The sequence below is a fragment of the Petaurus breviceps genome, unplaced genomic scaffold, assembly GCF_028583685.1.
Source record: "Petaurus breviceps papuanus isolate PSGF00001 unplaced genomic scaffold, PetGlider_PUasm1.0 91133, whole genome shotgun sequence".
In the NCBI taxonomy this organism is placed as follows: Eukaryota; Metazoa; Chordata; class Mammalia; order Diprotodontia; family Petauridae; genus Petaurus; species Petaurus breviceps.
Window position 1 is genome coordinate 68,089,398 of NW_027187419.1, and position 27,748 is coordinate 68,117,145.

Sequence of the window (27,748 nt, forward strand, 5' to 3'; positions counted from 1 at the left end):
AGAGCAGTCCAATAGAAGATGGTGCTGAAGCTAAATCTTGAAGGAAGCCAGGATTCTAAGAAGCAAAGAAAAGCACTCATTCCTTTCCTCACCACCCCCAAAAGCCCATTCTGCTTCCTAACTTAACTCTTTGTCAAAGGCACAACCCCCAGATTCACAATTCTGGAGATATTTTTGACTCTTCACCTCCCTCAACCCCCATATCCAGTCAATTGCCAAGTATCGTCTATTTTATTTCCACAAATTCTCTCATATTTTCCCTTTTTCCCCCACCCACCTTTCTCTACCTGTGTTCAGGCCCTTATTACCTATGGACTACTACAATTACATCCTAATTGATCTCTCTCTGTATAGTCTCTTTCTCTACAGTCAGGGAACTAACTGAACCACCTTGCAAAAGCCAATCATTAAGTTTTCAGAATGTGCACTCACACCTCAGAAATTGGTAAATGCTACAAATCAGAGCTTGATTTGTTGAGTATCCAGACTTAAGAAAGTGATGGAGAAAGTGTTAGTAATATAAAAATATGTCCTGTGTGTATTTTTTTTCCTGGAAAGTTGGTTGTTAAGCATCTATCGGTACACCTCTGCCCATAATCCATTTTCTAGAACAGGTCTATAACATCATGTTATTATGCCATGTCATTCCACTGTTCAACAATCTTTAGGTGGTCAAAATAAAAAAAATTAATTGAGAAAATGAACCTAAGTGAAAAGAAGACAAAATTATTTATGTTTACAGATGATACAATGGTTTATTTACAGAATCCCAGAGATTCAATGAAACTGGTGAATCAAAACAACTAGCAAATTTCAGTAAATTAGTAAATTTAATAATTTTAAAATAATTAGTAAGTTTAATAATTAGCAGAAAAAAATCCCCAAACCCACAAAATTATCCACTTTTCTGTATTTTACTAACAAAACCCAGTAAGAGTAAATAGAAATAGAAATTCTATTCAAAATGGAATAAGTACTTAGGAATTAATCCACCAAAATATTCTCCAGACATATAACTACAAAACATTTTTTTACAAAAAAATAAATCAAGACTTAAAATACTCGGTGATATATTCATTGTTCATGGAGAGAATATACCAATATAATAAGCAATTTGATAATACCTAATTTGATTTACAGATTTTTTTTAAGCAATTGGGGTTAAGTAACTTGCTCAAGGTTACACAGCCAGTTATTTTATTTTTGTGTGGGTGCCGAGTATCTGAGGCTGGAACCAATACGAGGTCTCCTGACTCTGAGGCTGACACTCTTATTCACTTTGCCACCTGGCCACCCCTGATTTACAGATTTAATATAACATCAATCAAACTACCAAAGAGTTACTTTATAGAATAGAAAAAAATAACAAATTCATCTGGAGGAGCAAAAGGTAAAGAAATGTAAGGGAAATAATGTAAAAATAGGAATAAAAGATATCTTTTTTTTTTTTATAAGCAACTGGGGTTAAGTAACTTGCTCAAGGTTACACAGCCAGGTGTTTCTGGGTGGGTAATAAGTGTCTGAGCCCAGATTCAATCCACATGTCATCCCGACACTGGAGCCGGTGCTCTTACTTGCTGTGCTACCTGGCCACCCCTAAAGGATATCTTAATATTACCAGATCTCACACTACACTATATAGCAGTCACTATCAAAATTATTTTGTGCTGGTTGAAATATAGAAAAGTTATCAATGAAACAGATTATAGAGAAGCAAGACTTAAAAGCAATCAAACATAAGCATAGTGTTAATGTGCTGAAGGACACCAGCTACTGATGTAAGGATTTTTTCATCATCTAAAACTTCTTTTAAATAACTGGAAAGCAGAAATTTGGCAGAAATAATATTTAGACCAACAAATTACACCATATACTACCAAAATGGTTTTTTTTTTCTTTTTGGAGGGGGGAAGGCAGGGCAATTGGGGTTAAGTGACTTGCCCAAGGTCACATGGCTAGTAAGTGTCAAGTGTCTGAGACTGGATTTGAACCCAGGTCCTCCTAACTCCAGGACTGGTGATCTATTCACTGCACCACCTAGCCACCCCTACCAAAAAATATTAACTGGATATATGATCTAAATATAAAAGTTCATATAATTAAAAAATAAAAGGAATTAGAGAATAGAAGGATGTACCTTGTACAACTATGACTAGGTGAGAAATTCTTACCCAAACATGAGAAAAAAATAATCATAAAAGGGAAAAATGAACAATAATTGTTATTACATACAGCTGAAAAGCTTTTGTACAAACAGGTTCAATGCAGCTAGAATTTTACAGAATTGGGAAAATATTTTCAAAATTAATGTTTAGATAGTACTTTTAGGTTTACAAAGTGCTTTATGTATATCATCATATCTCACAATATCCCTGTGAGATAGATGCTATTGTTATCCCTATTTTATAGAGCAGGAAAAATGAGGCTGAGAGGTTGTTACTTGCCAAGTCCAACTAGTTAGCATCTAAGGCAGGATTAGACTCAGGTCTTCCTGACTCCAAAGTGTGAGACTTTATCCACTACACCACCTAGCTGAATCAAGCAAATGTTTCTGATAAGGTCTAATATCCAAAATAAGTAGCGAATTGACCCACAAATACATACACATATATACATGTCATCTACATCTGTCTATGTGTCTATATCTATTTATCTCTCTCTATATATATATTATTCTCAGTGTCATTCACTGGTCAAAAAATATGAAAAGATAGTTTTCAAATGGAGACATTTAAATCATCAACTACATGAAAAAATATTCCATCAGTAATAATAAAGGGAATGAAAAATTAAAAGTGAACTAGTAGACAAACAGCTGGCTTTGGAGCCCAAAAGACCTGTATTCAAGTCTGCTTTCTGACAGTAACTGGCTATGTGATGCTGGGCAATTCACTTAACCTTTAAATAACTTAGACAACTCTGTGTTGAAGAGAAAGGACCAGCCTACATTGGTAATGGCAATTTCTTCACCTGGGAGTTCCCTATTACCAAATGAAATGACAGGTCCAGTCTCTATTCCTCTGAACTTTTAGATCTGAAGAATACCCTGATAGAGCATAGTCAGAGATTCCCACAAAGTATTGGATGAAGTCTTTCAAAATATCCTCATGCACATCATGGAAATAAGTGAACTGAACAATATAATTAGGTAGATTTAGAACTGACTGAGTTTCCTTGACCTAAACAGTGGTGTGGGGTCCCAATTGGGGAAAAGCCATAAAATACAGTAATAAGTGAAAAGTCATAAAATCTTAAACTCTGTGAAAAGTGGAAGACTAGACATGGTAACCTATTTAAAATGATAACTTAGAGCAGTGGCAGCGGTAGTGGTGGCATCAGTGGCGGCAGCAGCAGCAGTAGTAGTAGTAGGCTTGGCGGTAGCGGTTGAGCTTGCAGCGGGCGGATGGTGGTCCAGTTGTTGGAAAAGAAGTCTCTCAAAATGGCAGATGACCTGGACTTCGAGATGGACTTTGAGCAGCATCAGCTACCTTTCCCATGCAGTGATCTGCCTTGTGCAAGAATGGCTTTGTGGTGCTCAAAGGCCGGCCCTGTAAGATAGTTGAGATGTCCACCTCCAAGACTGGAAAGCATGGCCATGCCAAGGTTCATCTGGTTGGTATCGATATCTTTACTGGGAAGAAATATGAAGATATCTGCCCTTCAACCCACAACATGGATGTGCCCAATATCAAGAGAAATGATTTCCAGCTGATTGGGATTCAGGATGGCTACCTGTCACTGCTCCAGGACAGTGGGGAGGTAAGGGAGGACCATCATTTACCTGAGGGTGACCTTGGCAAGAAGATTGAGCAGAAGTATGATTGTGGAGAAGAGATCCTGATAACGGTGCTGTCAGCCATGACAGAGGAAGCAGCTGTTGCAATCAAGGCCATGGCAAAGTAACTGGTCCCTAGGGTGGTGGTGGCTGCAGCAGCAGCAGCAGCAGTGATTGGCACCTGAAGAGGCCTTCCCTCTCCTCCCCAGCCTGGTCAGGCTTTGGCCCCATCCTGGCTGGACGCCTACTCTTATTTCTTTGATGTTTTATTTTGGGTTTTTTTTTTTCTCTCAATCCAGGGAGTCCCCACCCCCACCCTTTTAGTCCAGCCCTATCTCCCCCAACCCCTTGGACAAGATGGGGGCAGGGCCTTGGTAAAACTGCCCCCTTCTCTCCCCCACCTCACACTACAGCCCTGGTGGGGGAGAGGGGATGGAGGCTCCTTGAGATTTAGTTTTTTTCTTTTTTATTATTCAATCTGGAAGCAGAAAGCTGTGGATTCTGGATTCTGGCAAAAATCCTCTGCCCCCTCCCTACCTATCCTGTCTGGCTCCATGGTTCCCTATACCTCACCTAGTACCACTTCCTCCTCCAACAGGGGACCAGACCCCACCCCCACCCCATCTGCCTGTGTCTTTCCCCAAATCTCTTTAGTGGGAAAAGGGACAGGAGTGGGGAGGGGCTTTATTCTGCTCCTCAGGCATCCAAGAGGGCCCCTAGCACCCATGGGTCTTACCCCTCCTTGCAGTTTTCTCCCTGACACATTTGTTAAAAATCAAACCTGAATAAAACTAAAAGTTTAATATGACAAAAAAATAAAATGATAACTTAGATATAAAATTATATTTTAAACACTGAGTCAAAACTTAAGATATTATGACCTATGAAAACCATAATAAGAATATTGTGACCCTTTGGGCATAACATTGGCTTAACTCCCAAGCTCATAACTAAGAAGAAAACCAAAAATATGCACCCATCAGCCATGATGTACTCTCTAACTCCTCCTATCTTTGTCTGTTTTCTATATTTACCATGGGATTTTGGGGGGTTCTCAAGTCGGGGATCCACTAAATTGTCTGGCTGCCACACCAGGCCAAAGATTGCCCCTGTTTGTAAGTATTCATAATGATTGATTAAACTACTACCTATAATCACTCTAGAGCTCTATGACCTCTTCTTTAATATCAAAAGAATACCCCATGGTTATAGTGGAGGTACAGGGTCCCCCAGTCAGAGGAATTCTGGATCTTACAAGTGGTGATTAACAAATGAAGGTCAACTTGCAGAGAAGTCCCTAATAGGTAACTGTTAGATAATAGGTTTCTAATAGATATCTGCATAGGTATCTGTTCTGTCAGTAACCTGGATAGTGGAATAAATGAAATGTTTGTCAAATTTGTAGCTAACATGACACTGGAAAAATTAGCTGACATATTGGTTAATAGAATTAAGATTCCCAAAGATTGTGATAGGTTAGGAAAATAGGCCAAATCTAAGAAGATCTATTTTTTTTTTTTTGCTTTTTGGAGGGCAATTGGGGTTAAGTAATTTGCCCAAGGTTACACGGCTAGTTTTTTTTTTTGTGTGGGTATTAAGCGTCTGAGGCCGGAACTGAACTTGGTTCCTCCTGACTCCAGGGCCGGCACTTTACTCACTGTGCCACCTAGCCACCCCAAGATCTATTTCAAAAAATTTTATTGCTTTTTTTTCTTTTGTATGCCTTTCTTGTATTTTCCATTATATTGTTTTATATGCATACGCGCGCGCGCGCGCACACACACACACACACACACACACACTTTGAGCCCTCCCATGTCACAAAGAAAAGACAACATCTATCAATGAATACAGCATTCAGTCCTCATAGCCACCCACCTCTTTATGGAGAGGAGGTAATTGTGTGTCATCATCAAGATTGGTCATTTCAATTAATGTGCCTTTAATTATTGGTAGTCATTGTATATACTGTTCTCCTGGTTCTGCATACTTTACTTAACAAGATTAATTTAATATTGAGAAACACAATGTCCTAAGCATGATTAAAAAAAAAAGTCAAGTGTACAAATACATGAAGGGGGAGGCATTGTTAGATATGTGTGAAAGACATCAGTTTAACATATTATAAACCGAAAAGGAATCAATAGCCAAAAAAGTGAATACCACTTCTGTTTATGTTAATAAAAGTACAGCACTAAGAATGCAAGAAAGAATAGTTTCACTGTACTCTGCTGGGTTTGGGTCACATCTAGAATTTTGTGTCTGTCCCTGGATGTCACATCATAGAATGGAGGTTGACAAGGTGGAACACATCTAGGGGATAACCAAGATTATGGAGGACACTCCAAACTATGTCGTGTGAGGTTTGGTTGGTAGAACTGGGATTATTTCACCTGGAGAAGAGAAGACATGGATACCACGATAGCTATTTTCAAGCAATTTGAAAGGGGGTCATTTAGAAGGAGGATTAAACTTGTTCCATTTGGCCCCAGAGATAGTGGGCAGGACTGTGACATTTGTGAGAAAGCAGACTTAGGTTTAATATAAGGAAAAACTTCCTCAAAAGCTACCCCAAAGTGGAATGAGCTTCCTTTGCGGGTAGTGAGTTCCTCGGCATTGGGCATTTTCAAGGTAAGACTGGATGCCCAAATGTGTTAGGGATGTTGTAGAGAAGACTCCTTTTTAGGCAGCTGTTGGATGAGGATATTGGATCAGGTGGCATCTGGGGTCCCTTCTAACTCAAGATTCTGCATTTTTTATGACATTGGGGCTTTAATAAAATTAGGAAATGTTTGAAATAGTTACTGCAGAATATGTGCTAAGGAATCACCAAAAAAAAAATAATGCCAAGGGGCGGCCAGGTAGCACAGCAAGTAAGAGCACCGGCTCCAGTGTTGAGAAGACCTGGAGATCGAATCCCGGGCTCAGACACTTAGCACCCACCCAGAAACACCTGGCTGTGTAACCTTGAGCAAGTTACTTAACCCCAATTGCTTAGGGGCGGCCAGGTGGCTCATCGAGTAAGAGCACTGGCTCCAGTGTCGGGATGACCTGGATCAAATCCGGGCTCAGATACTCAGCACCACACCCAGAAATAATAATAACTGGCTGTGTAACCTTGAGCAAGTTACTTAACCCCGATTGCTTAAAAAAAAAAAAATTAAAAAAAAAATAATGCCAAGCAGCTAGTTGAGGATGGGAAATATGAATTTGTAATGGACCTACAGAGTTCTTTAACAATCTCCACCAGGGCTCTTGACCTTAGAATAGGACCTAAAAAAGATATTTGCTCCAATTAAGAATTAGGAATTCTTAGGCATCAGGGTATGGTCAAGGGTAACAATAACAACAATGACTATGACAACAATAACAGCAACTAGCATTTATATAGTGCTTACTGTATACCAGGCACTTTGCAACTATTATCTCATTTGGTCCTCACAACAGCCCTGGGAAGGAGGTGCTATTATCATCCCCATTTTGCAGATGAGGAAACTGAGGCAAACAGAGGTTAAGTGACTTTACTCAGGATCACACAGCTAGTAAATGACCTTCCTGACACCAGGTCTAGCACTCTCTCTGCTGCCAGTCTTGGTGCTTTTAGGAAGGATGATGTGACTGACTTGAGACCCCAAGGTAAACAAAAGGAGGTTACTTCAAAGGACAGAACAGTGAAGGTGATGTGTTTGTGTTGGGTCATGAGTTAGCCATTCAAAGACAGTGCATGGAAACATGGCCCGTAGCTGAATGCAGAACAAATACTCAAAACACTATTGCAGCACTTGATTTCTGGTCCCATTCTGAAATAACATTTTTGAGTTTAACTTACATCAGTCCAAATCCTCTTTTGCCTCAGCTGCTTTTTATTGCTTTTAACATTCACTACATGAAGAGATGAAATATGGGCTAAATTGGATCCCGGGAGGAAAATCTAATGGAGTTCAGTACTTCATCCTTTATATCATGAAGAAATAAACACTTGGAGTTTCTCATCAATTCATTTTGATGAGGTTGTTGGCAGTCAGGCTGCTCTGAGGAACTGCTGGGTAAAAATCCATCACACCCTCTCTCAGGAGGCACTTGGTGGTGCAGTGAAAAGAACTCTGGGGCTGGAGTCAGACAGATCTGACCCCAGACGCTCCATAGCATTGTGACCCTGGGAAAGTCATTTAATATCTGTCTGCCTCAGTTTCTTCAACTGTCAAATGGGGATAATCATACCACCTACCTCACCTGAGATGATGTTTGTAAAAAGCACTTAGCACCTGGCACCCAGTGGGAACTATGTAAATGCTTATTCTCGTCCTCTTTTCAGAAGATCATCCTTTTCTCCAGGAGACAAACATTCTGGGAAGCTCCTGAGAGCTCTTGAAATCACTGGTCTAGTGAGACTGGAGCTACAGACAGTTTTATCTTGATAATGAATGAGCTCACACTATATGGCAATTCACAGCTTACAAAGCACTTCCCCAACAGCTGATTTTGTTGCTGTTGTTCAATTATTTTAGTTGTGTCTGATTCCTTGTGATCCCATTTGAGGTTTTCTAGGCAGAGATACTGGAGTGGTTTGCCATTTCCTTCTCCAGCTCATTTTATAGATGAAGAAACTGAAGCAAACAAGGCTAAGTGACTTACCCAGGGTCACACAGCTAGTAAGTGTCTGAGGCCAGATTTGAACTCAGGTCCTCCTCACTCTAGGCCCTGCCCTCTATCCATTGCACCTCCTAGCAAGCTCTCCATAGCCCACTTTATAGGTGAGGAAGCAAGCAATTGATTTACCCCTGGAAATCTCTGGGCCTTTGTAGCAGCAAGCACCCTGGCGTCCCTAGGGTGGCTGCTCACACAGGTTCTTGGATCTGCTTTGATAAAGGAAAGCAACTCAAAATGGGTTAACAAGCTTACTTTAATCAGTCAGATGTATATCATTTACCTAGTTCAGGGGAAAAAGATCAGCACCCCGAACTTCAGAACATACAGACAGAATTATCAAGACAGAAACAGATCAAATAGACAGTTTCCAAACTGTCCAACCATTACATCCATACCCAGTCAACATCTGGGTTTTTCAAAGGGGGGGGGGGAACCTGGACAACGGCTTTTCAGAATACAGATCAAATCACAGAACACTTCTCAAAGTGAGCCCCAAAACAAAGCCTCACATCAGGGCTTATATAGCCTTCTCCTGGCTCAGAGAATGTAACAACCTTATTGACCCACTGGCCAATCAAGAAGTATCTACTGAAAAACAAGCCTCCCACCCCAGGCTCCAGGTGCACCTTAGCCTAGGGGCAGGGAAGATCTTTAAATCTGCATTTCCATTACAGCCTTCTAAAGTCATCCTCTCCTAGTCTGTGTTAAGACATCTCTTTGAAAGCAGAGTTGCTGTGTCAGAGACTGATTTATTCTTCAGTTTCTCTGGTATTAGGTCACTTGTCCATAGATCTGGCTTCATGTATAATCATGTGCATAGGATCATAGAATCATATATTTTGACACAGCTGAGAAAAGTGAAGCCGGTCCCAAGGTCACACTAATAGTAAGTCAGCATTCAAACACAGGTCCTATAACTCCAAATCCAATGCCCATTCATTGGACTCTTCTGTTTCCCCTCAAGATGTGATTTGAGGCGCTCCTTTGAACCGGAATGCCTGCTGCTTTTACTGACATCACCTGAAATATACATATCACTCACTATTTGGGGTTAAAACATTGAATGCCTCTGTTACAATAAAAATACTACCTGTTTGAGGCTGGACAAGTTGCCATTCATTAGTTCATCAAAGACAGAGAATACTGAAAACAACTTGGCCAACTTCAATTTTGCAAGGACCCACTCTGGACACCTAGATACCCGAGCTGTACACATCCCTCCAATCTCTTTCTTCCCTTCCCTGCTTGTTTTTGTTTGTTTGTTTTTTTGGAGGCAATGGGAGTTGAGTGACTTGCCTAGGGTCACACAACTAGTAAGTGTCTGAAGTCAAATTTGAACTCAGGTCCTTCTGACTCTAGGGCCTATTGCTCTATCCACTGTACCACCTAACTGCCCTCCCTCCTTCCCCATCCTTACTCATTTTGAGAATTAAGTTGTAAGGTTGAGGTGACAAATTACAACATCACAGGATCTGAGTTCAGAGCATCATAAATTTACAGCTGGAACAGAAGAGGAACGGGAGGTTAAGTTACTCACCCAAGGTCACACAAAAAACTGTCAAAAGTTGGGATGTGAACAGTCCTCTTACCCTCCTGAGACCCCAGTAACTGAGTGGAACCTGAGTAAACACCCCTTCTACAAAACATTGGCAAAGTCACCCAGTCTTTGCTTGTAGATCTTCAATGAGGGAAAATCCCCTACCTGCTGAGGCAGGCTTTTCACCTTGGGCCAGCTCTACTGATAAAAAAAAATCCTTTATGCTCTCTTTGCAACTTCTACCCACTGACCTCTGGGCAATACCAATGTCAATTATCCATAATCCTTGCTGGCTTCTTTATACTGAGATTTCCTGAGTGTTATAGTGCACATACTTTATTCATGTTTCACTTTGTTGACTTCACCCCTGTCTGATTTTCTTCTTTCATTTGGATGAAATACAAATGGGGATAAACTCTGGAAGGATCGTTATTGATTTCATATTTTCCTTTAGTTTTCTTTTCTAGTGTTGTCTTACTCTCTGATTTGTATTTTTATACTTCTTTTATTTGCATACTTAAAGCTTTCAGGGGGAAAGAAGCTGTATGTATGCAGAGAAACATTATTTGTATTTTTGTTATTCTTCACTAGATAATAAAGGTTAAAAATATGTCCTTTTGAAAACAGTTTTCTTGCTATCTCTTCAACAACATGAATAAGCAGAGAAGAAATAGTCATCATTGTATTAAACTGTCTGATTTAGAAATCAATTATAAAAACCTAATTATCTCTGAATGAAATAGGCATGGAAGAGTCCTTGGTTTGCTGCTTATAATGTCACTATTAGCAAATACTGAGCCAGTAGTTACTTTTAGAAGAGAAGTATTTTTTCCAGTTTATTCATCAAAAATATCATGTCAGAAACTCTCCCAGAATCCATGCCATTGGAGTTACTACTGGACCAGTGGGAGACAGTGTAATTAGCTGGGACACAATACCATATTAGAAAAGCTCTGAGTATGGCCCCAGCAGCCCAATGAATCTGCTTTCTAAAATCTAGGCCATATGTGGGGCAGCTAGGTGGTGCAGTGAACAGAGCACTAGCCCTGGAGTCAAGAGGACCTGTGTTCAAATATGGCCTCAGACACTTAACACTTACTGGCTGTGTGACCTTGGGCAAGTTACTGAACCCCAAATTGCCCTGCCTTCCCTCCTATAAAAAAAAAAAGCAAAAGAATAAAAATAAAAGTAAATCTAGGCCATCTCAGGACAGAAAGGCCTACCATGAGTAGTCTTGTAGTGTTGAATTTTTTGGCCATGGGAATTCATGAAACAGAGAAAAAAATACTGTGCTCCTCCCCCCAACACCTGAGGGGTACACTGTCTCCTAGTATCTAGGGAGGGTGGGCTTACTCTCAGCATAGTACCAATATAGCAATGGTTCCACCATGTTCAGAATCAGATAAGTCCTAATTCCAACTCATCCTAATGCTAATTCTGACTCTAACCCTAATTCCAATTCTGGGCTGGGTCCCAAAGGCCACTCCTGGCTCCTCAGGCCATGAATGCTGCACTGGTCACAAAACCTAACATGAGGTCTGACCCCCCTTCTCGCCCCGCCCCCTCCCCAAGGCCTGCTCTGTTGATCTTTCCAAATTCACAAAATTAGAGCATCTAGATTAATCTCTTTTACCTAAAACAGAGAAGGAAACAAGTCAAGTCAGATAAAGAACCAGGACCCATTTTTCCAGGCCACATGACCTCAGAAAAGAGTAGGCCCAAGGCTTCTCCCTTCATAGCACCATCTCTCACTGGACACCATTGGCCAAGGAATCAGAGACCCACCAAGATCAAGCTGGACGGTGGTGGTTAGCGCCTTTCTGAAGTTACCACCAATTCTGACTACCCAGCCAATTACAGTTAGAAGGCTGGAACCAGTACAGAATGTCTACACACGCTCCATTATTTTTCCAAGACAAATCATCAAGACTCACTACCTTTTTCTGTCCATGTGACCAGTCTATATATGTTCTAGTCTTTGTTATGTGTAAAATAAAACATATAAAGGAAATAAATTCTATCAGTTATAAACAATTATAACATAGTTATCAAAATGTTACAAAACCCAATTCACAGACTTCTCCATTAAGAATCTTTGCCTTGAACAATTTCTGCCATCTGTCTTTCTTCTTATTATATAAATAGAGTTTGTACTTGTCTTCTGTATATTTTGTATATGTAATTCCCATTTATGCATGTATTGTTTCCCTAATAAAATGCAGGCTACTTGAGGATAGGGTCTGTTATGTTTTGGTCTTTTTATTCCCATTCCCAACACATAGTAGGTGCTTAATAAATGCTTAATGATTGATTAGGAGGACCAGCCTCCTTGGGTGGCATGGGAAGAAAGGAAAGGGTACTTGGTTTCCTCAATTTTCCTCTGTTGATCATGGATGTATCCTGCTGCAGCTCATTTTTAATTTGATTTGTGACATCCAGAGGGAAAAAGAAAAGCTCAGAATCCCTCCCAGAGGGATGAGAAATTCTGAAGATCCCAATGGCATAGCTCAGGGACACTTGCTGTGTGAGTCAGACATTCCTCCCAGATACTGAGGGTACTTTGTTTTGAATAGTTTAATAATGGTGTTTTTTTGTAGCTACACAACTTCTAGACCCTTTATTCAGATCCTCATTATTACAACCATCATTCAATAGACTCAGCAAAAGGTTATTTACACCAAACAATACCAAAAAAAGGTGAGTGAGTCACACAGAGGTGTCTTAAGGAAAATGACTTTGAAATGAGGCTTCTGTGATTTATCCTGAGAATATAGGAAGTAAATATCGCACTGAAGGCTATGGAGGGTTGGCTGGTTGGCTGTTTTTTTTATTACCCAAGAAATGAGCATTCCAGGGCATCTTTGCCCTCTGCCCCTCTAGATTAGTCTCTGCAAGAAGTGTTCTACCAGATGAAAGGTAAGGTTTTTTTATTCCCCTAGGTTATAACAATATTAGGGTAATATAGTAATCTGTCCACCTGGTTTGCATTAGTATCTATTAAGTGGGAATGGGGAATTTCACCTAATCCCAAATCTTAAGGTATAGGTCACAGGGGTGAGAGTGCCACACTTGAGGACCTAGAGGGCCACACATGGCCTCTAGGATGCAGGCTCCCTATCCCTGGTCTAGGATCTTGTTTTCATAGCTCAGTGACATAAACTATAACATATATACTGATTGTTCATAAAGGGTCTTGTGGTCTAATGGATTCATTTCCTAATTCAACTTGAACTAATTTCCCAGAATCTATACTGTGAGGGGGTTGCTTTTTGGGGGAGAAGGTAATATTAGAACCATTGGGGGACATGTATTGGATATGATGGGCTAGATACTTCTTGAAACTGGGAAACAATGCATTTCCTTCCCTATTGTTCCACTCTCTTTCCTCCATGTTTGGGACCAGCAGTCTTGACTCTCAATTATTCCTGAACTCACTTTTCTTTGGCTCAATGATCTGCCCGACAGAATTGTCAGACTCTCCATCTTTAATCTCTTCTCAAGAATGGATAATTACAAGCCTAAAGTAACCTAGGGAAGCTAGGTGGCACAGTAGAAGAGGGTCATTATAAAATAAAGAGGTATAGGGTTAGGGGTTGCAGGAGACCCCAAAATACCAACACGCTGGGTCCTGCCAAATGAATTCGACTCAAGTCTTCTCTCAGGCAAAGAGAAGCAAAGTTTATTAAAAGTTTGCCATATTGGGTAGACTCTTAAGGAGCCTCGGTATCTGTGACATCTTGGGCAAGTGGGCCAAAATCATCTGACACAGAGTAAGTCTGTGCTAGATAATTCTATGGCACTCTCACACCACATGGAGGCAAGATGGGGTCTTATATACAGAAAGATTGTGGGAGGATTTTAGGGGTTATCTAGAGAAAGAGTTTGGGGAGGGTCTTCAGGAAGAGTCAATGAGGTCAGACTGAGTTATTAAGGGTAGGAAGTTGCTGGAGGGTACCTGGAGCCAACAGACAATGGTGGGCTAGGCCAATTCAAGGGTGTAACAGTTGATTTGGGTATAGATGTTTTGGGAGGATCAAGGGTGGGGGCTACCTGAATAATGGAGAGCCAAGGCAGCAACCATGAAAGGCTTATGGCTTCATGCAAATACCTTATGTGGGAAGACCCAAAGAGAGCTCAAGGAGGTTCCCAGAGCCTGCACCCCAAGGATTCAAGGAAAGCTCAATGGGGTTCCCAGAGCCTGTACCTCATCAGATAGAGTATAGGGCCTGGAGTCAGGAAGACTCATTATCCTGAGTTCAAATCTGGCCTCAGACACTTACTAGCTGTATGACTCTGGGCAAGTCACTTAACCCTGTTTGCCTTGATTTCCTCATCTGTAAAATGAGATGGAGAAGGAAATGGCAAAGCACTCCAGCATGTTTGCCAAGAAAACCCCAAATGAGGCCAAGAAGAGTCAGACAAGGTGAAAACAACTGAACAACAACAAATTAACCCAGCTCCCTCATGTTAGTATAGCATGTGCTCTGTAACTAATCTCCCAGACCCCACCTACAGTAACAGACTGGATCTCCAGAGGACAGCTTCTCCCCTCAGGGTTCAGGGGTTGCCATCCTAATGCTATGGTCCACGAGCCCCCACCTGTGTGTTCTCCATTGATTATCAGTTTAAATCAACTGAGTTCAGAGTTCCTGAATTAAAGAGTTGGGCACCAATCTTTCTGGGGGAAATTTCTTTAACAGGATGATTCTCAGAGAAGGAGACTGTTAACAAGAATAAACTACAGCTTAAAGAGTAAAACCCTCTCATAAGGGCAGGCAAAACAAGGGAATAAGCATCTATTTAGTGTTTACTATGTGACAGGTGATGAGGTACAGGCTCTGGGAACCCCCTTGGACTCTCCTTGAATCTTCCCACCTGAGGCATTTGCCTGAGGCCATAAGCCTTTCAATGTTGCTGGGCTCAAATCTCTGTTACTGGCCTAGCTCTCCTTAGTCCAGCTAACTCCCACCCTTAATCTCTCATCACTGGAGTCTGATCTCATTTGTCTCCTGAAGACCCTCCCCAAACTCCTCCTCTAGACCACCCCTAAAATCCTCCCACAGCTTTTCTGTATATAAGACCCCATCTTGCCTCCATGTGGTGTGAGAGTGCCAGAGAATTTTCTAGTACAGAGGTCCTCTGTGTCAGATGATTCTGGCCTGCTTGTCCAGTAGAAGTGTCACAGATACCAAGGCTCCTAAGAGTCTACTCATTATGGTGAATCTCTAATAAACTTTGTTTTTCTTTGGTTAAGAGAAGACTTCAGTCAATTAATTTGGCAGGACCCAGGGTGTTGGTATTTTGGGGTCTCCTGCCCCACCCTACCCTTAAACTTCTTCACCAGGCACTGAGTTAGGCACTTTACAAATATTATCTAATTTGATGGTCACAACAACCTTGGGAGGTAGTTGCTATTATCCCCATTTTACAATCTAAGAAACAGGAAAACAGAGATTGTGACCTACTCAGGGTCACACAGCTAAGAAGTGTCTGAGGCTGAATTTGAACTCAATTCTTCCTGACTCCAGGCTCATTGCTCATGCACTTTATCACCTAGCTGCCAGGATCTCTGGGCCATTGCAATTGCTCTATTCTTTTGCTGTGAGTTGTTCTGATGAGCCAGTCCTGAGGTGAATGGAGAACATTTGTTTAATGTAAAGTATCTACATTCTGGGAAGTTTAAGGAGTCTAACAGATTATGAGAGCTTTGTGTTTCTTATGTTCAAGTATGCCTGCAAGCCTTTCATATTTTCTGTGGAAGAAGAAATAAAAAACTACTCCATACCCAATATCCATATTGTACACGGAGTGCCCATGCAGAAGGCTGGGGTCTCATTACCCATACGTGGGGAAACCCTAGAGTCAAGCCATAGCAAGTTTTGTTTCAGAGATTTTCTCAGAGTTTTATTCTGAGCTGGGGGCAAAGCCAGAGAGAGAACCTGACCCTTTTGGGGGTTTTAAATGCCCAGAATCAGACCCAGTTTTCCTAGGTGAAAGGGTATGAGAATTATTCTGATGTTGCTTTCAGACAAAGGAGTTGAAATATTTGGAAAGTCACATTCCTTTGCATTTTCCACATGTGAGACAATGGTATTTCTCCAGAGTAAGGGTAAATCCTTGTCCTCCGAATCCAGTCAGCTGCCAAATTTTGTCTCTTCTCCTGAAATGCCTCTTGAGTTCATCCCTCCCTTTCCATTCCCACTTTCAGAACCATATTGATTGGTCTATTGCAGTTGTTTCTTTACTGGTTTCCCTTACTCACTACAGCTTTTCCCACCTCCAATTCATCCTCCATAACCATGTCAGAGTAACTTTTCTACACCAAAGCTCTGATCAGATTCCTTCAAAAATTTTCAATTCCCTTCCCCTTCCTTAACATAGCCAAGAAGACTAGGCTTTCCTCATTTGACATTTCTGCTGTTATCTCATACCTACGATCTGTGTTGTCTCCATACTTTTTTTTATCACATACCCCCAATAGTAGTGTATATTAGTAATTTTGAGCATATATCATATGCTCACATAGCAATTTTGAGCATATATCTCCAATATGTATACATTTATTTAAAAATTACATGCAGGTACTAATAAGTATGCAAAGTATTAAAGCTCATATAAAAGTGGAAAAATATGAGCTGAAGTTGAAATAACATTTAATCATAGGGTCAGTAGGGAGCCCCTGTTGCTTACAGAGTTGGGGAGAGACATGATCAGGCTTGTGCTTTGGGGAAATCACATTAGCAGCTGTGGAGGGTGGACCAGAGAGGCAGGGAAGCCTATTTGCAACAATCTAGGGGAGAGATGTGATAAGAATGTGGTTTGGGGTAGTGGCTGAGGGAGTGCAGAGAAGGGGACCAAGAAAGGTAGAAACAAAGAGCTGGTCACTGATGGGAGATAAAGCTGAGGGAGAGTGAAGAATCTGGGTGATACTAAGTTTGGATATCTGAGTGACTGGAAGGATGGGGGTATCCTCAGTAACAGTCAGTAAATACAGAAGAGGGCTGAATAGGGGGTGGGGGTGGGGGCACTTCAGAGGAGAAAAGTTAAGGAGATCTGCAATCTGTGGCAATTCATCCACACCTGCTTATCCTGTGCAACTCACTCTGTCCCATTCAAATAAAATTCCAGTTGGGAAGGGGAAGAGTAGAACTCAATTCACTAGTAGCTTTCCCTCAGCCCAAATGGCAGCTCCCAAAGTCAGAAGGTGAATTGGGGATAAGGGGTAGGTATGCTTTTTAAGGTGCAGCTAGGTGGCACAGTTGATATGATGGGGTACAGGTTCTGGGAAACCCCTTGAACTCTGATTGATTCTACCCACTTGATGAGGCATTTGCCTGAGGCCATAAGCCTTTCATTATAGCTAGGCCCAAATCTCTTACTGTTAACCTAGCCTAGCCCTCCATTGTCCAGTTGCTTCCCACCCTTGATCCTATCAAACTACCTATACCCAAACCTGTAACCCTTAAACTAGCCTAGCCCTCCACTGTTTGTCCTCTCCAGGTAGCCTTTAGCTATTTCCCACCCTTAATCCCATTCCTGTAGTCTGACCTCAGTTCCTGCAAAGATCCTCCTTAGACTCCATCTCAAGACCCTCCCCAAACCTTTCCTCTAGACCATTAATCTTTCTTTCCCACAATCTTTCTGTATATAAGAGCCATCTTCCCTCCCTGAAGGTGCTGAGATTAATCTAGTATAGACTCACTCTGTGTCAGATTATTCTGGCCCTCTTGTATAACACAAGTGTCACAAATACTTAGGCTCCTTAAGAGTCTATCCATTGGGAAGGTGGAGCCAAGATGGCAGAGTAAAAACAGAACCTTTGCACAGCTCCAACCACCTCCAATACCCGGTAAAATATGACTCTAAACAAACTTTAGAGCTACAGAACCCACAAAATGACAGAGAGAAACAAACCTCTTGCTGAAGGCAGCCTGGCAGGCTGGCAGAAAGGGTCTATGGACAGTAACTGGGAGCTGAGCACAGTCCCATGTGACCGCCCATGATCAGCCCCAGGGCAGCCCCAACCCGAGGCACAGACTGGCCAGAGCAGACTTCAGGAGAGTGAATCACCAGCAGTTGTGGCAGTTTCCAGACTTCTCAACCCATAAACGCCAAAGAGAAAGTAAAAAGTCAGTGGGGAACTCTGTTGGAACTGGGTGATGGAAGAGTGTGGTCTAGCCCTTGCCCCCAGAGCAAGAAGTGGAGGAGGTGCAGCAGCTGCAGCTGCCACGTGGCTGCCTCCAGAGCTCCTGGCCTGCAGATCATAGGAGGACCAAGTGACCATTCAGAGGGTAATCACTCTTGCTTTGACCTGCTGGGATCTGGAGTGTGGTATTGGGTGGTGGTCCTGGGATGTGTGGCCAATGTGCCAGAGCTTGGGGTGTCTGTAGAGAGGGCACCCTCCTCATAGCTCTGACCACATCTGTGAAAACCCTAGCAATTTGGGACAAAGCTCTCCACTCTGGAAGCAGAATTCCACTGTGACAAGGAGCTCAAAAGTCAAGTAATTGACTGGCAAGATGGGCAAGAAGAGGAAGCACAACCTTATCATAGATTCCTTTTTTGGGGACAAAAAGGATCAAAACATGGAACCAGAAGAAGTCAATGAAGTCAAAACTTCTGCATCAAAAGCCTCCAAGGAAAATATGAACTGGTTATAGGCCATGGAGGAGCTCAAGAAGGATTTTGAAAATCAAGTAAGAGAAGTGGAGGAAAAATTGGAAAGAGAAATGAGAATGATGCAAGAAAATCATGAAAAGCAAGTCAGTAGCCTGCTAAAGAAGACCAAAAAATAGACTAACTCAAATAGCAAAAGAGGCCCAAAAAGCCAATGAAGAGAAGAATGCCTTAAAAAGAGTTTCTGGGCGGCTAGGTGGTGCAGTGAATAGAGCACTGGCCCTGGAGTCAGGAGGACCTGAGTTCATGTCCACCCTCAGACACTTAACACAAAAACTAGTCGTGTGACCTTGGGCAAGTCACTTAACCCCAATTTCCTTCCAAAAAGCAAAAAAAAAAAAAAAGTCAAATGGAAGCTAATGACTTTATGAGAAAATAGAAGGCAATGTGAAATATCTCATTGGAAAAACCACTGGGGGCAGCTATGTGGCATGGTGAATAGAGCATTGGCCCTGGAGTCAGAAGGATATTTCACATATGACCTCAGACACTTAACACTTACTAGCTGTGTGACCTTGGGCAAGTCACTTAACCCCAATTGCCCTGCTTTCCCCCTCTCAAAAGACAACACCCCCCCCACCCCAAATAAAGAGTCTACCCATTATAGTGAATCTTTAATAAACTTTGTTTTACTTTGGCTGAGAGAAGGCTTGAGTCGAATTCATTTAGCAGGACCTGGCATGTTGTTATTTTGGGGTCTTGAGCACCCCTAAACCTTAAACTTCAACAGATAGAGCACTCAGTATGCAGAAAGAAGATCTGAGTTGAAATCTGGCCTCAGACATGTACTAGGTGTATGACCCTGGGCAAATCACTTAACCTCTGCTTGTCCTAGTTTCCTCATCTGTAAAATGGAGGACATAATAGTACCTGCCTCCCAGGATTGGTGGGCAGCTAGGTTGTGCAGTAGATAGAGTGTTGGACCTGAAGTCAGACAGACTAGAGTACAAATCTGCCCTCAGACATTTAACTAGCTGTGTGACCCTAGACAAGTCACTTAACTCTGCTTGCCTCAGTTTCCTCATATGTAAAATGAACTAAAGAAGAAAATGACAAACCATTCCAGTACCTTTGCCAAGAAAACCCCAAATGGGACCATAAAGATTCAGACATAATTGAATAACAACAATAGCTATTGGACTATGGATTATATCTCTCCTATTGGACTATAAACTGATCAATGGCAAGAACCAGATCTCTTGTCTTTTTTTACACATCCTCTCACTCTTCCATAGTGTTCAGAATTGGATTAAATCCCTTCCCCCCCCCCCCCTTTGGGGTTGATTTCCACATGCTTTAGCTGTTTGTTGATTTCCTGGTGATTAGTTCCTTTCCTTGATTATGAGAAAAGCAGCTAGCTAGAGAGGGTGCCCGATTATTCCTCCACACAGATTTATGGATGCCTGGCTAGAGGTGGTAAAACCCAGACCCTGGTTTCCAGTCCAAACTCGGCTACTGTCTCCAGGTCCCAGCTGCCTCCTTCCTTGGTTTTTATGCCTTTTTCTCCAGCAGCAGCAGCTTAAATAGTTCTATGTGACTGAGTGGCAGAAGCATAGATGCCTTCCTCTGTCTTCCTCCTAGGAAAAAATGGATTCAGTGACATAAATCTGACCAGCTCTGAATAGAGAGGAGCTATTGTCCTCCTAGGCTCTAAATTAGGGTCCCAGTCCTTTGCTGTGTCACTCTCTAGGACATTATCAAGAGCTGCCTATGCAGCTAAAATTGAGTGGATTAGTCCTGGGGGCTGGAGAGACTTTAAAAAGAATTGAGAGCAAAGGAAGCCACGCACACCTGACACTGGAGATGAATTTTGATAAATTGCATGCCTAGATTCCACGGTCTCAGGCTCCAGAGACCTACGATGCTCATCTAGTCAGTCATCTATCTATTTACCTATGGGAAAAACTCCCAGCCTGCTTACGGCTGTGTTTTAGAAAGAGCCAGGACCATGAATGTCAGTCTTGCAGCCAGAAAGGGGACCTTTAGTTTGGAAATATGTCTATTTCAATAGAATCCATGTGGTTCTATGAAGAGAGAAGTGCTCTTGGAGGCAGGGAGGCCTAGCTTCAAGATATGTCTCTGACCTACACTGACTGTGTCACTGGTCCTTTGGCCTCTTGGAGCCCCCAGGTGACCCTCTAAGACTACCAATTACAGGATTTGGGGGGGGGGTCATTCTCCAGGTGCTTCCTATGCCAATTAAATCACGAATGAAATCTCTTTCTCTATTTTCCCTCCTCTAAACCATCCCTTTTCCCAGCTTTCCTATTTCTGTCTAGAACAACACTGCCCTTTCAGTCATCCACAGTCAAAATCTCAGAATAGGGGGCAGATAGGTGGCACAGTGAATGGAGCACCAGCCCTAGAGTCAGGAGAACCTGAGTTCAAATCTGGCCTAAGACACTTGACACGCTAGCCATGTGACCTTGGCAAGTCACTCAAACCCAATTGCCCTGTCTTCCCCCCTCCAAAAAGAAAAAATATCTCAGAATAATCCTAGACTTTATCTCACTGCCAATATCCAATTAGTTACTAAATCCTGTTAATTCCATCTAGCCTTTGCAGAGACTTTCCCCCATGCCTAGGATGTACTCACCTCTATGTTTTAGAAAGCCTAAATTGCTAGCTCAAATGCCACCTCCTACATAAGACCTTTCCCTAATCCAATACCAATACCTTTCCCCTGGAAAAATTATCTTGTGTTTGCTTTCTAGAAATGTCACATATTCTCACTGTTTGCCCTGATTGTGCTTGTTGACAGCAAAGACTGTTTTACTTTTGTATACTTAGAACCCATCACAGGGCCTGGCATGTAATAGGTGTTTAATAATCGTTTGCTGATTGATTAAGTTGTTTAACTCCTCTGGGCCTTGTTTTCCTTGTCTTCAAAATACTATGATTGGATTAGATAGCTTTTGAGATCTGTCCCAATTGTAAATCTATGACCTTGTGAATTCAATGGAAACCATGCCCCATAAAGGTTTCAATGGGAGATGCATCGACTTGCTTTCCATAGGTGGCAAGAAGTAGGGTGCCAGGTAAGTCACATTGATCTCAGGTGACTGAATATGAGGAAAGAAGAGTGAAAAATAGCCTTGCAATTATGGCAATCATTAGCTAGCCTCTGGTTTTCTTCTGCTTGAGCTGTGATGAGACACCAGAAGAAATAAACAAATCTCCATGGCTGTCTTTGTTTGATTGGGTTCTCTCTGGAGTTAAGTGGCTGCCTCTGGAACCTGGGGGAATTGTTAATGAGCTGACAGGAGTGAGATGTTTCGACTTGTCAATTTCTCTTGCGGTTATTCCTGCCGGCCATCAGTTCTGGTTCCTCACACAGCGGGTCTCTTAGCTTAATGGGGAATAGCTCATTAAAATGTTCAGCTCAGTGGCCTCAGCAGTGGGAACGTGGCCTGGGCTTCCTTTAGGCACATCCCAATGAAGCCCTCATTCCTGCTGCTGATACCTTGGGTGATGGTGCACAGAGAATTGTACTCGACTGCCCTGTGAGTCCCCTAGGCCCATCTTCCATCAGTCCTCTCTGCAGGCAGTGTGGACTCTTAAAGAACAGGGGGTGGGGGAAGCATCTGGCTCAGAAATGATGGACACTTCAGAGCATTTTCCTCCTCATTCAGATTCACTCCATGGGTTTCCAGCTCTTAACATCCCTTTCCTTCACTTGTTCTCCCCAGACTTGAGGACTACAGATGGGCTGCTCAAGCCTGCTACTTGCTGAATATAGGCATTAAATATACAGGCTTTAAATAATAATAAACTAAATAATAATACAGGCATTAAAAATACCCTTCATAAAAGGTCTTTGTTTATTCACTGCTGCAACTGTGAAGCAAACAGCCCTCATGACTCCTAAGCCAGGGCTTTACAAATCCAAGTCTCTGCCAAAGCTTCTGATATTGGTTGACCTGGGGGGGGGGGGAGGGGAGGGGGGCAGGTTAATGCTGCTACTCTTTTATCTGTTTCATTAATGGTTTCATTTTTCCTTTTCTGGCCCTACTCCCAAGGTAGTTCTGTGAAATTGCAATTTCAAAACCAAATAAATAAATAAATCACCAGAAGCATTACTTGGATGTTAGGGAGGAAAATCATCTCTAACTTTCACAGAGGACATTTTTCCTGGTAAAGACTAAATGATTTGATAATGCTTTAGCTGGAAATAATATTTCAGAAATTGCAATTACTCATAGGCAGTTTATCATGCCATGTACTATTGCTAGTTCAGCGATTTTGAGTGGATTTCCATCCTTCCCCCACCTCACCCCGCCCCCCTTCCCAAGCTCTTTAGTGATTCCCTATTACTGACTGAGTAAAGTTTGAACTCATTAGCCTGGCATTCAAGGCTCTACACAATCTATCAGTCTTATTCCACATGTGTCCATCTATACACCAGTCAAACTGAACTCCTGGACCAGGGATGGGGAACCTGTGGCCTCGAGGCCACATGTGGCCCTCTAGGTCCTCAAGTTCATCTCTGAACTTGAATGACTAAATCCAAATTTCACAGAACAAATCCTTTTAGTAAGGGGATTTACTAAGTCTAAATCCTTACTAAAAGGATTTGTTCTGTAAAACTTGGACACAGTCAAAAAGCCATGCCTGAGGATCTAAAAGGCCACATGTGACCTTGAGGCTGTAGGTTCCCCACCCCTCTCATAGACACATCTCAAAATATATCCCACACTTTTTGACCAGAGTGCCTTTGTTCAAACAATTGCCTACCCCAGAAAGTCCTTTACCTGCTCAAATCTGACCCATCCTTTAAAATTCAGCTCATGTCACCTCTTCCATGAAGCTTTTCCAGGTCCCTGTAGTCAATAATGGCCTTTTTCTCCTCAAAGGCCCCATGGCATTCTGCTCATACCTCTGGTGGACTTGCTATGTATTCTGGTTATTTGTATTTGTGTCACATTCCTCTACTTAGATTGTGAGCTCCATGAGGACAGAGAGCACTTTATTCAATTTTTGTATACTTAACACAGGGCCTGAACATACTAGGTACTTCACAAATATGCATGATTGATTACTGTGTTTCTAGCTCTGACCTAGATACTGTGGGAGGACAGAAAAGGAATAAAAGACTTGATCTTTGCCCTCTGTAATTATATTCTAGGTGGGGTGACAAACCATGTACAATGAAAATAACTTAAGAACAATTATTAAAAAGTATTTTCAAAGGTCAAAATAACATACACTTATTGATATGAAAGAACGGAAGAATGATGGTACTGATGAGGTATAGGCTCTGGGAACCGCCTTGAGCTCTCCATGAATCCTTGAGGTACAGGCTCTGGGACCCTGCCTTGAACTTTGATTAAATTGTCTCATTTGTTTATTTTATTTTGTTTAATGGCGAGTTTTTGTGTTAAGTGTCTGAGGCTGCATTTGAACTCAGGATCAACTAACTCCAGGGCTAGTGCTCTATTCACTGCCCTACCTAGCCACCCCATAAATCATCTCATTTGATGAGTCATTTGCATGAGGCAATAAGCCTTACATTGTGGCTTGCCAAACCTCTGTTACTAGACTTCCCAACCTTGAGCCTATCAAAATATCAATCCACCCTTGAACTGGCCTAACTCACCATTGTCTGTAGTCTCCAGGTAGCCTCCAGCAACTTCCCACCCTGAATCACTCATTGACCTCATTAACTCCTCCTGAAGACCCTCCCCAAACTCCTCCTCTAGATCACCCCTAGATTCCTCCCACAACCTTTTGTATGTAAGACCCCATCTTGTCTCCATGTGTGTGAGAACACCATAGAATGACCTAACAGACTTAACTTAGTGTCTACAAGCAAATTTTTAATAAATTTTAACTTTTTTTGGCTCAGAGAAGACTCAGTCTCATTCATTGTGGTTAGGATTCTGCACTCTCACTGTTCGATTCCTGGTCAGGGAACCATAAAAATGAAGAGGTTTCCCACTAAGAGGGTTAGAGTTGCTCTGTAGACCCTAAAATACCAACATTCTGGGTCCTGTGGAATGAATTTGACTCGAGTCTTCTCAGCCAAAGAAAAGCACAATTTTTTAAAAGTTCGCTTGCATTAGACATAGAGTGAGTCTGTGCTAGGTCATTCTATGGCATTCTCACCATTCTATAGCATTCTATGGCACTCTCGCACCACATGGTGTGAGAAGGGGTCTTATATACAGAAGGTTGTGGGAGGAATCTAGGGGTGGTCTAGAGGAGGAGTTTGGGGAGGGTCTTCAGGAAGAGTTAATGAGGTAAATGAGTGATTAAAGGTGGGAGGTAGCTGGAGGCTACAGACAATGGTGGGCTAGGCCAGTTCAAGGGTGTATTGATATTTTGATAGGCTCAAGGGTGGAAGTAGATGAACAATGGAGGGCTAGACTAGTAACTAGACTAGAGGTCTGGACCCAGCCACAATGTAAGGCTTATTGCCTCATGCAAATGCCTCAACAAATGAGACAATTTAATCTAGAGTCCAAGGGAGGTTCCCAGAGCCTGTACCTCAAGGACTCCAGGAGAGCTGGAGGGGGCTCCCAGAGCCCTTACCTTATCACTAGGAGACATCAGGATCCATGAAGCTGCCCTGCCCCTTTTTTCAGAGGAAGGTTTTGGCTTTTTCACTCTAAATGCTTTTTATGTTCCTTCCACTGAGAATCAAATGTGATAATGATGCAGGTGAGGTGATTTGCAAGTGAATTATACAGTACTATGTCAATAGCACTTCTTATTGCTGATCACTGTTATTATCTCATGACTCCCATCCTGATTTTGCTGTATATTATCACCAAATGCCTGGATTATTGTAACAGTTTCCTATCTCTCCCCAATTAGTCAGCAAGCACTTACTAAGTGTCTACTGTGTGCCAGGCACCATGTTAAATACTAGGAATACAAAAAAAGGGGCAAAAACACAGTCCCCATCCTCAAGCGCCTTGCATTCTAGAGTGGTCACAACACATAAATAATGAGGTACCTACAAACTTTGGCAGCTGGGGGGATCAGAAAAGACCTCCTGGAGAAGGTGGGACTTTGAGATGAGTCTTGAAGGAAGTCAGGGAAGCCAGCAGGCAGAAGTGAGGGAGGAGAGAAATCCAAGGCAGGGAACCATCCTGAGAAAGGAGAGGGAGGGGGGTGGCTAGACGTCACAGTGAATAGAGCACTGTCCCTAGAGTCAGGAGGACCTGAGTTCAAATCCAACCTCAGACACTTAACACAAAAACTAGCCGTGTGACCTTGGGCAAGTCATTTAACCCCAACTGCCCTCTAAAAAGCCAAAAAAAAAAATAGGAGAAGGAGGAGCTTTCCAGGGACTTCAAGCAGGCCAATGTAACTGGTTCATAGAGTACATTGGAAGAGTAACAAGACTAGAACAGTAGGAAAGGGCCATATCTGGAAGAACTTTCAGCATCAGAGGAATCCATATTTGATCCTGGAGGTAACAGGGAGTCCCTGAAGTTTATGGAGTATGGAGGTGATACTATGCTTTAGAAAAATAATTCTGACAGTTGAATGGTAGATTGTAGAAAGGAGAGATGAGGGAGGGAGATCAGTTAGAAGGCTATTTATTGCTATAGTCGAGGTTAGAAGTAATAAAAGTCTGAACTAATGTTGCAGCTGTATGAATAGAGAGATAGGATATCTAAAAGAGATATTCAACCTGATATCAGATTAATTTTCTCCAGCACTTTTTCAACAGTCTTCTGTTTATAAACCTCCAGTAGCATCCTGTCTCCTCCCCGGCCCCATCAAGTCCTCTGACTCACTTTGAAAATGCTGTATAACATGGCCTCATTCTAACTATTCAACCTTGTTTCTTGCTTTGCCCCAACACAGGCTATAATCAGGCTTCTCCCCTCATTGCTCTCTTCACTCCCATTTCCTCACCTTTTCTCATCTACAATGCTTGCCCTTCTCTCCTCTGATTACCTAAATCTTACTCATTTTTCAATGTCCCATCTTCTTCATGAAACTTTTGCTGACTATTCTATTGTTGTTGAGTTATTTCAGTCTGTCTGACTCTTTGAGACTCCATTTGGAGTTTTCTTGGTAGAGATACTGGAATGATTTGCCATTTCCTTCTTCAGCTCATTTTACAGATGAGGGAACTGAGGCAAACAAGCAAAAAGTGACTTGCCCAGGGTCACACAGCTAGGAAGTGTCTGAGACCAGATTTGAACTCAGGAAGATGAGTCTTCCTGACTCTGGGTCCAGCACTCTACTCATTGGGCCACCTAGCTGTCTCTGACTATTCTAGTCCTCATTAATTTCTCTTAAATTCTAACATACTTAGTATGTTTGTACTACAGTTAGTACAGCAGTACCTCACACAGGAGCATTTTATTATGGCTTCTTTCTTGTAATTGACTGGCATTTTACAAGTTCATTTGTTCCCTGTCTTCTTCCCCATTGCTCCACGAATGGAAGGCCATGTCATGCCTCAGAGCTCTGTTGTCACATATCTCCCCTTCAAATGGCGTGTGCTCAAGAAATACTTGCTGACTATGTATTCATGCTCTCCATTCTCCACTCTAACTGGATAAACATCATTCCGATCTATGTTCTAGGCATTCCCACCACTGTGCCTTTCCCCTTTTCCTGGGATGCTCTCTCTCATATGTCCACCAGTGAAATTCCTACCCATCGTTCAAAGACCAGCTCAGAAGTGGCCTCCATGAAGCCCTCCTTGATTATCAGCCACCCATGAAGGACAGAACCGACTCCTCCCTTCTTTTGAACTTGGTGTACTTTGTGCTTTTCTTATGGACCTTCATAGGCTACTTTTTTCCTGTGTTTGTGTTTTATTCTCTCTAGTTGTAAAGGCCTTAATGGCAGGGACCGTGTCTGATATATACCTATCTCTTCAAGAACCTAGCGCACTGTGTAATTAAAAATAATAGTTGATATTTTAGGAGCAGCTGGACAACACAGTGCATAGAGTACTGGCCTGGAGTCAGAAAGATCTGACTGATCAGCCTTGTGACCTGGGCAAGCTACTTAACCCCAGCTGCCTCAAAAAAAAGAAAAAAGGATGTATATATGTACACATACATACATATATATGTACATATACACGCACATAGGTAGAGGTAGTGTTTACTATATGAGAGGTGTTTTACAATTATTAT

General features: G+C 42.1%; 1 long non-coding RNA gene and 2 pseudogenes across 1 annotated transcript; 2 read left to right on the forward strand and 1 right to left on the reverse strand.

The window, feature by feature from the left end:
* The window catches only part of LOC138155417 (biogenesis of lysosome-related organelles complex 1 subunit 2 pseudogene), a 964,561-nt pseudogene that overhangs the window by 83,261 nt on the left and 853,552 nt on the right, over positions 1-27,748 (forward strand).
* Positions 3,389-4,596, forward strand: LOC138155416 (eukaryotic translation initiation factor 5A-1-like; annotated as a pseudogene).
* Positions 3,771-4,457, reverse strand: LOC138155419 (uncharacterized). The gene is made up of 3 exons (XR_011166825.1): positions 4,395-4,457; positions 4,092-4,308; positions 3,771-3,910 (listed from the first exon to the last, which is right to left on the reverse strand). It is a non-coding gene; the product is annotated as an uncharacterized lncRNA (long non-coding RNA).